Raw genomic sequence first — 13,141 nt, 5'->3', positions numbered from 1 at the left:
GAATAATTTTGACCTTGGCTGGTTTTGTGCTTAAAGAATGGATGTTTATGTCCCCTTTTTAGTTTTTTGCCTTTTATTACCTGACTAGTTTAGCCAGCTTATTTCCTGGCAGACTGGTTCCTTATCTGCCAAGATAGAGGCAATCAAAATTATGTAGAACTTCTTCTTTATGTAAACTGGATTAACATTATACCAAGCCCAAGCTTTCTATTTTATCTGACTTGCATAAAAGATTTACTTCCACAGCCTTTTGCTTCCTTTCTTTTTTCTCCCCCCCACCCCCCACCTTTATTTGTGGGACTGGTTCTTGGAAAAAATGGTTCAAAGAAATAATAAATCTGACCTTCATTGTCCTTTTAAGTTAATTCTCTGTTGTCTGTGTCTGACTGAGACAAATAATATTCGTATTACAATCTGTGGCCCTGCAGGTTGTGATGGCTTCAGAAATCTGCTCAGTGCATCTTACTCATGTTATCTTACTGGGCATCAATCTTTTGAAGATTTGTTTACTCTTTTTCTTAGTGTGGAACCTCCAGCAAGGATCATCTAGACTTCCTTAGAAAGTTGGTGATCTCTTAATTAACATGCTTGGAGTTTTTGGATTGGCCTGCACAGCTCTATAAAGATCTTTATTCTGCTCAGTTATTTACAGTTTCAGAGACATTTTATGGAATTTCTAAACAGAGAAGCTGATACTTGCTGATCTGTCTTTGTTTTGTTTTGTTTTTCTGGAAGCTTTAGATGTGCAGAATGTCACCTAGCTTACTCATTTCTAGTAAATTAGCTGCCAAGATTTCTACCTGATTTCCAGTCTCCCTTATTCCTTAATAGTTTTCTTTCTTTGCTTCTTAATTCTTGTGTGCTAATGTTTGATGTAATATTTAATGCATTTTCCAGGCTCACTTCTTATGTGCTTGTCCTTTCAAAATATTTTCAAATTGTCATCTTTCCAAATCCTCTTTAAGTAACTATCTAGAGATAGTTATCTAGAGATAGTTACTTAAACACAGTTCTCCAATAGACCTTTTTTTCAGATCTTTTTTTCAGGTATCATGTTTTTTTTTTTTTTTCTCAGGCAGGTCTGATTGTTAGTTGTTGTGTTCTTACCACCATTTGTGGTGATGTTGCTATCACTGGAAATATTAAAATAAATATTAAATTAAATCTCTGAGCAAGCTTACAATGGAAGTATTTTTGCTATCTGCTGTCCCCACATGTTACGTATGAGAACTGATACTATGATTTGCTGTCTTTGGTTCTACTATACAAAGAGACACTGAAACAAAGGATTATGTTCAATATAAATAATATCAATTTCCTGGTTGTTTTCTAACAAGATTAAGGGAAAGAGTGGGAGGAGGTCAGTCTAAAAACTCAGACTAATGACTGTATCGTAATCACTGATACTGGAAAGCAGAAGCAGCTGAGCAGAAGAACAGCAAACTCCAGTGGTTTGTATTGTTAGGAAGCTGTTCAATTTTTGGAAAGCTTCCATGCTTCCATGGTACAGTTACAAAAGGCAACCTGTGTTCTTTCTAATGTAAACCTTGTGGTTTAGGAAGTTACTCTGCAGTGCCATGTTTCACTTTTTCTTGTTTCCATGACCCTACAGTGCTGTGACACAGCAGCAAGTGACTTGTGATCAGTAGGTGTTGTGTTCAGATGCCGTTCCTCAGTCAGGGCTCCTCTGTGTGACTTGCTAACCCTCATATTTAGCTACAGGAATAACCTGGTTTGCCACCCGATAATACCCATGCACAGGAGTGGTGGCACCTCAGAGATGATGTGGGTTATATTCTGTCTAATCTTCCATGTAAACTATTGCACTTGTCTCTCTGAAGTGTGAGGTCTGAGTCTTCAGTTCTTGCCTGGATTTTTGTAAGCATCTTGATGACCAGGTGGCTTAGTCACCTCTTCTTGAATGTGGGTTGTAGCTAGCATGAGGAGGTCATTCCATTTAATTCTGTCACGTTCCCATGACTGTGTCTTCTCAAAAGACATGGCTTTTCCATCTGACCCACCAGCTGCTAGGCACTGGTAAGATTTGTACCCTTGTTACTCATCTTTAATTAAAAAAAAAAAACAAAAAAACAAACAAACAAAAAAAAAAACCCTCAAGTTATTTGGAGCATTAAGAACAAATGAGCTGGAAAAGTTAATTATGAAGAAGGACCGGCTAAGAGTAAGATGTAAGACTGATTATATTTTTTTTGGTAATGAAGAAGGTAAAAAGGTTAAGATGAAGTTAACCCAACAACAGGTTGAGATAGAAAAAAGGGCAAATATGGATTTTCCCACTGCCAATTTAAGATCAAGGTCCAGGAGAATGGTAATCGACATTTTATGAAGTGGTAGCTTCTCAGAAATGTTGATATGCTGTGGTTGATAAATTAAATAAAATCAATATATTTGTATGTTTTTAGCTTAGGATCCGTAATAAAGTTGAAATTTGAAAATGCTAAGTTTGGGGGTTTCTCAGTTTCATATGTCCCATTTGAGGCCCTGTGTTTTAGAAAGCAACCTGATATTTATTTATTTATTTATTTATATGTAAAATATAATTTATATAAAATAAAATATAATTTTATATGTATATATAAACATTTTTATGGTAGTTTCTATGCTCATTTTATTTGTACTTTCACAAGTAAATGGCAATCACTGTCAGGGGAATCATGTATCAAACTGTTATGTTTTAAATTTAGTGAGGCTTTTGTTTTCCTTTCAACTTTTAAATGTGGCCATTTATAATTCATCGTTGGTGTGATAATGTGTGAGGATAATCCAAGAAAAGCAGTATTTTTCTTCAATTAAACTTATGGATGAGTAGGTGGTGTTTTCTTACTTCCCTGTAGGATCACCTATATGATACATGTGAAAAGCAGATCAATTTATCTAAAATACAGCTAAATTTAACTAATGTAGTTACTAGCTGCTCCCAACATCTGTGACAATAATTTCACTCCAGGCTATTTTAATGTCAGCTTGCTTTTGGGGACTAATTGTGAACAAGAAATAATCACCGTATATTATGCAGATTAAGAAAGCAAGGGCAAGGTGTACCAGGTAGGTTTACTTGCTATCCTGAAATTACTTACTCTTCAGTTTTGCTCTGTCACTTTCTCTATTCATATGTTTACGGCTTATAAATAATCTGTGTCTGTGTCTCCTTTAGCTTGGTGTTCCAGAGAGAAAAAGGATATATAAAATCTTTACGTGAGTGGAATAATTTTCTTTTCAAGAGGAGAGCAACTCTGCTAAGGTGGATTACAGCAAAAAGCCAATTTTCTGAAAAGACTGTGGTCTCATGGAAGCAGCCCACAGGAATTCTAGTTCAATTTAGTATGAACATCTGGAGCTGAACTAGAGCAATGGTCTGTTTGTGGGTGTGTGCGTGCATGTCCAAGAGCATGTTTAAGTCTTAGTGTTGACTTTCCTGGACTTTGGATCCAGCCCATGTTGACGGAAAACAGGCTGTTCTGGACACCTACAACCATGATTCTTTAACTAATGAGTGTGAAAATGTGCCTGCTGTGTTAATTTCATGTAAAACATCCTACATTCATACTATGTAATTGATGATGCAATAGGGTCCATAGACCTCAGTGTTTAATAGCATGAATTGATCAAGTGCCATGACTTTATTGACAGTCAAACCACTTCTGAAATAACTCTAATAAATCAAAGTATAAAAATTCTTCTATGTGTTTCTTACAGCCTTCGTTTGCTAGAAGTGTGGAATTTTGTATGGTTCTACTTCAAAAAGCAATTCTCTGAAAATGATATAACAAGGTTCCATTTAATATCATCTTTTTTACTTATCATATATGCTTAATTTACAAGTAAAGTAGTATTTGATTTTTTTTTTCTTACTAGCCTACCAGCATAGCTGGGATTGAGGACCAATTTCTTCACTATAGACTGTTAATAAGACTAAAAGATCTTCAGGATAAATCATGCGTTCAGACCCTTCATATGTCCATGTTTATAACGGATTAGAATTAGGAAGCAGTTCTTTTGGCTCGAGAATGAAAAGCTGCAGTTTGTACTGTCTAGGTTAGCTCTGGAGGCCTGATAGACAACAAGTTGATGGACAACAAGCTGACTATGAGCGAGCAATGTGCCCTTGTGGCCAAGAAGGCTAATGGTCTCCTGGAGTGCATTAGGAAGAGTGTTGCCAGCAGATCGAGGGAGGTGGTCCTGCCCCTCTCCTCAGCCCTGGGGAGGCCTCATCTGGAGTGCTGTGTCTAGTTCTGGGCTCCCCAGGACAGGAGAGACATGGAGCTACTGGAGAGAGTCCAGCGTAGGGCTACAAAGATGATCAGAGGGCTGGAGCACCCTACGAGGAACGGCTGCGAGAGCTGGGCCTGTTTGGCGTGGGGAAGAGAAGACTGAGGCGGGTCTTATCAATGTGTACAAGTACCTGAAGGGAGGGTGTCAAGGGGACGGGGACAAGGGGACAAACTCTTTTCAGTTGTCCCGTGTGACAGGACAAGAGGCAATGGGCAGAAATTGAAGCACAGGAAGTTCCGCCTGAGCGTGAGGGGGAATTTCTTCCCTGTGAGAGTGACGGAGCACTGGCACAGGTTGCCCAGAGAGGTGGTGGAGTCTCCTTCTCTGGAGATCTTCAAGGCCTGCCTGGATGCAACCCTGTCTAACATGCTCTAAGTGACCCTGCTGAGCAGGGAGGTTGGACTAGATGATCTCTGGAGGTCCCTTCCAACCTTACCCATTCTGTGATAGGATTGAAGTGCAGTTTTTGTTTTCATTTCTGTGATTGCACATTGCTATAGCATGCACAAAATATAATACAAGGCTGCACTCTGGTCCTGCAGTAGCATTTCTTTAACATTTCCTTATTGAAGGTTGTGGCCTTCTTTGTGGCCAGCTAGCTGCTGGGAATTAGGGTAGTCTGGTTACAGCAGATTCATTCCTACTATGGCATTGAGCAGCACAAAGATACTGGTAGAATGAGTATACTGGAGAGATTTAGTAAGGACGCTACAAAAAATGACAGGCTGATGCAAAAGACAGTGTAAATGGGGAGTATGCATAAGTCTTTTAGTGTTGCTGTTGTGAAAAGTGCAGTTTGTTGTTGGACAGAGCAGTGGGGATTGTAAATAGCTAAAAAGAACAGACCTGTTGAATAAGAAGGATTATTTTCCCACAGAAAATCTGTTTTTTTTCAAGGTATTTAGGTGCTTACCTACTACTGATCCCACGAAGAGTTAAATGGCTAAGTAATACATCTGACACGTAGTGATGTCTTTGCTGTCTCGCATACTACTGTTATCTGCATAGGGATCTAAATGGTAGGAAGTGCTGTGCAAATAAAGATACACTGAAAGAGAATATCCTCATTCATTATAAAAATGACCTTTGGAAAATGCACAATATATTTAAAAAAATTGATGCCAAGGTAATATGACCTATTACACTGATTCTAGACACCGTTTTAAACAGAAATTCTGTTTAAATTGCATTTTTTTACCGATGTCATTTGATTCTTCCTTCTCCTGTGTATTTATCAAGTGGTGATGTACAGTACTGACAGTACCACTCAATGGTGGATAACTTTGTTGTTAAGCATCAGTGTTCTGGTTAGAATTCTACATTTTGTATCAGTCTTTGTTGTCAGGCTACTATAGATCAGCCATGGTTCTTACAGTGTTTCTGTTGCTTAGTGGCATGTGTTATATGTGACATAATATCTGATATGACTGTAGACACATGCATTTATGTTTGTGCATTAAACATCACTACTGTCTGACAGTTCAGTTCTTTCAGTACCTGGCATACAAATGTTATTGGTCACTGTCTTAAATTAATGTGAACCTATCCTAAATGGGTGTTCATTTAAATGTAATTACATTAATTGGTCTGCATAGACTTACGGCAAAATTATTAAAGCTACGGTAATGTTGCAGAGGAGCAGTAAGTTGAACATACTGCTTGTAACCTGTGACTGTAAAAGTGTTTCTAAGCAATTACAAAAGATAAATTGTTCTGGGAGTTTAGGTATTCTAACTTAGGTATACTCTGTTTCCTCAAAGTACATGAATATTTTGTTGTCATGCAAAAGTTCCAAATGACCCATAACTAGACAGTTGTTGGGAGGGAAAATGGGGGGAAATGTGTCTCTTTTTTTCCACCTAAAGATTGAGATGAATTCTTTAATAAAATATATTCTGCTCTATTCTGAGTGACAATAGTTGTAAGTTAAAAGGGAATCTTTCGTCCTAAACCACAAGTGTTCTTCTAGTAACAGAAGATGTTACTTGATGTCTTAAGAATTTTTCTGAGTCCCTAGAAAACAGGAAGTGTTTGCCTAAACTTCTGAAACAAACTTTTGTTGTTATTTTAAGAATATGAATAATGATATGGGCTAATTGGTATACGAATTATGAAGAAAGGAACTGAAATACTTTGGATTAACTCCTGACTGAATGTTCTATCAGTTGTGCAGTGTAAATATATGTAGAAGAAACTTTTTGGTTGATGCAAACTATTAGTGCCTCTGTGAAGGGAAGTGAGTGATGGCAATCAACCCTAAATTGATGATCTACCCTATATGGCTTTCACATATGAAAAATGCATAGTTGCTCCCATTCTTAATGGATGCTGGTATCTTGTTACTGCATGTGTAATCCCGTGTATCGCTGTGTAAAGATAGTACTGATCTCAATTTTAACATAGTCCATGGATATCCCATAGCCACTTAAAACTTCAGGGTTTACACTTTTGCATAAAGCAGTGAGTAAATGGACTTTTTTTGCAGCCAGAATTTGGCACTGTTGTGTGCGCAGAGCAGAGCAGCCATAGTCCTGGGCAGTGTCATGTACTGCACTGAAGGGGAAGTGAACCCCAGGCAAAGCTCTAAGGACACAGCCATAGGGCTCCCCTGCTGACTTAGCTGAAAGTATCATACTATTTCAATTTTTTACTGAGGTTAGTGCCTAAAGTATCAACCTTTGGTACACACGCGAATTCTGGAATGGGAGATGTAGATATTTATCTCGTCTTTCTTATTTGCTTATGCTAGAGAATTTCAGATTGACTTTTTTACTTTTTCTGGATAAAGTTATTTAATTTAAAATTTTAGGCTGAAATAGCTAAAATATCAGACTGATGTCTTGTCATCACTGCATATAAACGCAATCTGTAACTGTGAACTTTGCAGTCTAGATAGTCTTTAACTGATAGTTCTCAGTGGCTTTAAAGGAGCTATAGTTATGTAAAAAAACATTATTCTGGATTTTTTTTAAATACATGTACTTTTCTTTAGATAGCCCATAATGGCTCCAATGTGTAAACATGTAATTATGGAGTTTTCTTAAACACTTACTATTTACTCAATAGGCCGTGAGGGCTACAGGAGGAGCTGTTTATTGCTTTGCAGATCATTGAACTTACAGACTGCATAATAGCTCCTTTGAAGCCAGCATGTGCTATCTTAATGTGGGTGCTGAGTGGAAGTCCACATGCCCACATCCCATTTTAAAGACAGAACAGTAAAATTACCTTCTCCTAATAGAAAAAGCAGTTGTTCCACACACTGGGAGACTTCAAATGCTGTATTAAAGAACAGATACCCTCACTGGTTTAGGGAGATGGAGTTTGGGTTTTTGTTAGGTATTTTGTGAGTTTTATTTTTAGATAGTGTGACCCAGATTAACAATTTTGCAGCTAAATTGTGACTTTCTGAATATAGAACTTCGTAAAAGAAAATGGTGACATGTGTTCAACGTTTGGGATGTGAACAGTCTGATTTTAATCTTTATGAAGCCGTTGTTAGGTTTTCAAGGGCTAGTGTGAAAAAGTTGCCAGCCTGAGAGTCTAGGAGGGCAGGAACGATACAAGAGTACATCTTTTTTTCCCGTTGCTGTGATAGTAGTCAGCAATGTTTTGTTCCTGATCAACTTTGCAGTTTCATTCCTGGACCTGGTCGTTAACGTGCCTGGCCTACAGAGCAACAAAGCCTCTTGGACCATGCCCGTAATAAGCCTAAATAAGGATATTTCTAGGCCAGAGATCAGCACGGTGAAGCAAAAGCTCTTTTCTGCTTTAATGAGGGGAGAGAAGTGATGTGAAGATGCCCAGAAGTAGAGAATCAGGAAGAAGGAACAAGTCTGAAGAACATGCCAAACTGGAAGGTGAATCTTGACTAGCTGGCAGTCTCTGGCAGGGAAGAAAAAGCATTCCTCGAGTGGTATGGAGACAAGCAGTGGAAGAAATGAAACTCCTCCTTCCTCAAAAATCACACTTTGTTTCTGTGTTTTAGGAGCTGGAAGCAGCTGTAAGCTAATTTGAACTATTTCTACAGAAAAAAGGGAAAAAATACACAATAATGTGAAGACCTCAGTAGTGTTCCTGAGCAGTGTGGGAACAGAAGATCAGGCTTGCATTTTCATAACTTCATTTAACTTCTCTAATATGTAATTAGCTGCATCCAAATGTCCAAGAAATTGCATCTAAAGAGTGAAAGTGATACAAATTCTGAGTCTGACAAGACTAATGATCTAAAAAAAAAGCTTATATTCTGATGATTGAGAAGGGCTATTATTCTTTTCTTTTTTCATAAGAGCTTGTGTCTACCAAGTGCCTCAAAGCAAAAGCAAACTCCGTCTCTCAAAAAATAAATCTTTTGCCAGGGAAAAAAACATGGGCTATTGCAACAAGTGTATTGTAAATATCTTAATTTTGTTAGCAAGTTAAAAAGTTGCTCACAAATGAGAAATGAATGAGCTAAGTGAATAACTGTGCCTAAATATGAATGCTAACATTCAAGATAGAGAATTTGATTAAGATAACAGTTCTTAAACTGCAGCAATCTGTTATATATTTGAGGCAAGGGTGTATTGTGAATTAAGAGTTTGCTATAATGTCAGTGTGCATGTCAAGTTAGATACAGCCCCATGAATTACGAATAACAACTCTGTCATTTTAGGTATGTCTTCCATTTTGATTATATGATGTGGCGTAATGGTGTTTCAATAGCTGACTAATTTGTTGATGTTCTACTGTATACAAAGGGGGTATGAGATGCACCAACATAAAATCATTTCCTATCAGTCATTCATGGAAGATTTTATCAAAAGGAAACATTGTGAATAGCTGATTGGTTCCTGATATAGTTTGTAGTCTGTTACAAAAAACTGTTACTAGTGACACTGATTTGCAAACTTACTAGAGATAAATAATGTTCTCCATCTCCTCAGCCCTTGAATTGGCTTTTCCAGAACCATGAAATCAGCATGCAGGTTGTACTACTTTTAGCTTTTATTGAAACTGTTGTGCTGATGAGACAGGGCCTTACAATCTAGAGCCTTTTTTGAATCTCACTCTTGTAAAATATGTATTACAATTGTATATGCACATAAAATATAACAAAAAGAGAAAAGAAGCGCAACTCTTTTTTTTTTTTTTTTTCCCTTGGATGAACTGAAAATTGTTAGGACTGAAAATGAAGTAGTTAAAAGCAATAACTTTTAAATCATGAAGCTCCTAAATGTGTATCTCACAGGGACAAGTGGGTAGGGGATTTCATGCCTCTCAAGATGAAATATGTCCCCACACTGAAGAGCCCTGCTACAAAGACTGTAGAGAGAGGATTAGGAAAACACAGAAGCTCCCTTTTCCTGTGGAGCAGCCCATTAAATGGGGCTATGTATTTAAAAATGACCCATCAATATTAAGCTAGTTATAGTACATTTCCATCTGCAGGGGAAGAGAGGAAAAAAGTGAGTTGGCTTATTCTCTAGAAATACCTGTCCAGTTTAGACATATATCTTAGGTCAAAATAAATTGTCCATAGGATAAATCTGTTTGTTTCCACTGACCAGCGGCAGCCTAAAGTTTCTAGTTTAGATGTAACCAAATTACTTTTAGATATATGAAGTCAGATAATGCAAATTTCATCAAGCTATGTAGATACCTGTGAAAGCCACATGTGTTGCTTTCAATGCACTTTTTATTGAATGTCTTGCTCAGAAATATCCAAAATCTTATGGAAAGCAATTTTTAGAAATGAATACTATTGCAGTTTGTAAAACAAACAAAGAAAACCATTGTGTTCAGTATAAAGTTGTATTTTCTACCACTTCAATATAAGCAACGTTTCGAAATGCCTCTCAGTAGAACACACATCCGTAGAAAGTGTATGGAAAGCCTTTCATCCTAGCAACTAACATTTGGCTAATCTGTTGTTTATTCCCACACTGATTCTCTCTTCACCTACATGGATAAAATCATACTCTGTTCCCCATCTCCCTTCTCAGTTAATCCCCTTTTGTTTTCTAAGCAGCTCTAATAAAAGAGTTACAGTTGTATTTCCAGTATCACTTCAATCAATCAATCTGTTTAGGGGATTCTCTATAAAAAAAAGAAAGATACAACAAAAATAACATATTCAGGAAGATCAGATTCAAGTCCTCAAGCTGTGCCTTGTTTTAAAATAGTCTTTTTTGTAGCATATATTTTCACCAACTCCCCCCCCCCCAAATCCTTCAACTATGAACTGTTATGTCATTTTATTAAGGAGTATTTTTAGTAAAGGACAAATTCTCTTAGACATAAAACCTTTAATATCTCTACCTGCACTTAAAGATAGGTGAGGCATCCTTTGCAGTGCACTTTGTAATAAAATAGTCAGTGTCATGGGGAAAGTGCAGAAATAAAAAGTGTGTATGGCATAGGAAAAAACCAAGTACATTGGACAGCAGCAGAAATACAGCTGCTGCAGCAGTCCTCAGGAGGGATATTCATCCATCCTAAAAAGGGATCAAAGATGTGCAGTTAGAGCTGCACCAGTTCAGAGTGATGCAGTCAGATAGATAGACTTGGTGGAGAGAAGGCCTGTATTTAGGCATACCAAATGGTCAGTGTCATGTAAGCTCGGCTCACGTTTTGAGATTCCTTCTGAATCTCATACTGATATCTTCTTCCAGTTTGCACACCCTTGTTTCTTCATCCCTTTTCCTTGTATTCCTCTTCTTCCTGCAAGAGAGAACTGGGGGATGGATGGGAGAGAAGTAGTTGGGAAGGGCCAGGCAGTTCACAGTGTTTTGAGATTCAGCATCTCAAGGCTGTTTCTAAGTCATATTCCACTAAAGTCTAGAGAACAGTGCTTTCCTGCATTCTACACCAAGATTCATTTTGGTGATTCTGTTTCCATTTCTGCCTTATTCTCAAACTTGTAGACTTATACAAAATCATTTGTGTTTATTCTAAGCTTACTTTAAACACTACTTTGTTCTTTCTCTGTTTCTTCCTTACTTTCTGAGACCTTCTGATTTTGCAAATGACAACAAGATCCTGAGCTCCAGCCATGCTGCAGTGTTCCTCCGTGTTCATGATTTGTAAGCCTTTGAGTTGGCTGGAGTTTCCAAGAAGATTATATCAAGTTATTGTTTCCTTGTGGGGTATATCTCTCAGCAGTGCATATTGAAATGTTTCTGAATTTATTAAAAACCTAAGGCAAAGAAATCTGAACCTAACTGTAGAATAGTGGGATTGAATCCATTCTCCGGTGAAACAAGAATGTATAATCAGCATCTTTATCTCTTATTATAAGAGACTTAAAGGAAAGGAAATGAAGCATAGAGTGATTGGCCTTCCAGTGACATTTGGAAGGCATTTTTGCAACCAGCATTGATGGTATTGATGGGTCTCATGATCAGCTGCAAAACTAACAATGAAGTTTTCTGCACTGAGAAAAAAATGATGATTAAGGCATTGTACAAAAAGTTAGTCCTTTTATGTAAGGGAAATATCTAAGCACAGGACTGGGAATGGAAAAGAGATTTGCAAGAATGGCTTTTTTTATATCCAGGCTATCCAGACTGGCAGTTATGTGCCTTAGTTCATATAAAGATAGATTGGTGACCAGTGGGTTCTCATAGCTCTGTTGTCACTCTGAGTTTAACTTAGTGATCCAGATCCTCTGGGACATTTTATCTATGATGATATAAAGTTACAGGAAGCGGTACTGTCCAAGCCAGCTGCAAATTTCCTGCAATGTACCCAGCAGCACTAACTAGTAAATAAGTTGTGGTTTGGGAGTATAAACAATAAATCTGCTCAGAAATTTTTTGTTAGAATGGCTTTCCAGAAAAGATACTGCTTCATCAGTATTTTTCTTGGAAAAAATCCAGTTTGAGTGAAATTTGGATAGCAGAACACGTATAAACACACTCTCTCATCCAGGTACACTTTCCTGAGATAGCTCATATTCAAACACCTCCCTAGAAGAAGAAACACAGGTTAATGTCTATACTATGCTTAATTTGAAAGTTGGTCTCCTAGGTCTCACAGAAGTGTTCTGATCTCAATACTATTTGCTGTTCAATATCCCCTGGATTTGTTTTAAGATTTTGATTTAGTTCCACTGCAGAATGTGGAAAGATGTTGAAACCTTGATGTTTTTGTGGGAGTAGAGCTCTGCTACTCTCCTAGCTCTGTATTTGCCAGCTGGCATAGCACAGAGCAGTCCCAAAGCTGTGCATCCAGCTTGCCAGTTGCCAAGCAAGTAAGGATTTCGACCTCCCTCTCTGCTGTGCCATTTGGAACCTCGGGACAGTGTAACATCTACGCCAACACTGTCGTTAATGCTCTTGAATGGCCGTAAAGTTTGTTAATTGTGTTTTGAGATTATATGAGACTGAAAGGAGCTGTAAACACTAGTGAGGAAAAGAAAATGATTTTTAAAAAGGGATGGTGTCATTTAGCATGACCAGGCAGCCAGAAGTTTGGTTTTGAGCTGTATACCTATAAAGGATGTGCCTCATGGCTTAGGAAGGTGACCGTTCAATTCTGCATACAGATTTTTTGATACAGAAACAATTGACAAGGCTTCTTTATTTTGATAGTATATTTTCAAAAATATCGTCAAGTGATTCCCAGAGTTGGAGTGGGAAGCTGTCATTTATTAGAGAATAATAAGCTTTTGACATTAAAACCTATGTAACATTGCTAAGCAGCAAACAGAACTCTATGTTCAGTTCTTGGCATCTGAGAAATTAGTAAACATTCTGACACAGAGTCAGTTGAAAACATTTTATTTTTTAAAAATAGGTTGATTTGTGAGAACAGGACAGAAATGTTAAGTGGTATGGGCTTGATCTTCCATTGGCAATATATAGAA

The 13,141-nt window shown here is 37.6% G+C and overlaps 1 protein-coding gene across 1 annotated transcript in view; it reads left to right on the top strand.

Moving 5' to 3' along the window:
- The window catches only part of NKAIN2 (sodium/potassium transporting ATPase interacting 2), a 545,944-nt gene that overhangs the window by 29,508 nt on the left and 503,295 nt on the right, over positions 1-13,141 (top strand). The window lies entirely within an intron of this gene.

Source organism: Rhea pennata, chromosome 3 (genome assembly GCF_028389875.1).
Source record: "Rhea pennata isolate bPtePen1 chromosome 3, bPtePen1.pri, whole genome shotgun sequence".
Taxonomy (NCBI): Eukaryota; Metazoa; Chordata; class Aves; order Rheiformes; family Rheidae; genus Rhea; species Rhea pennata.
This window is presented reverse-complemented; position numbering and strand designations above follow the sequence as displayed.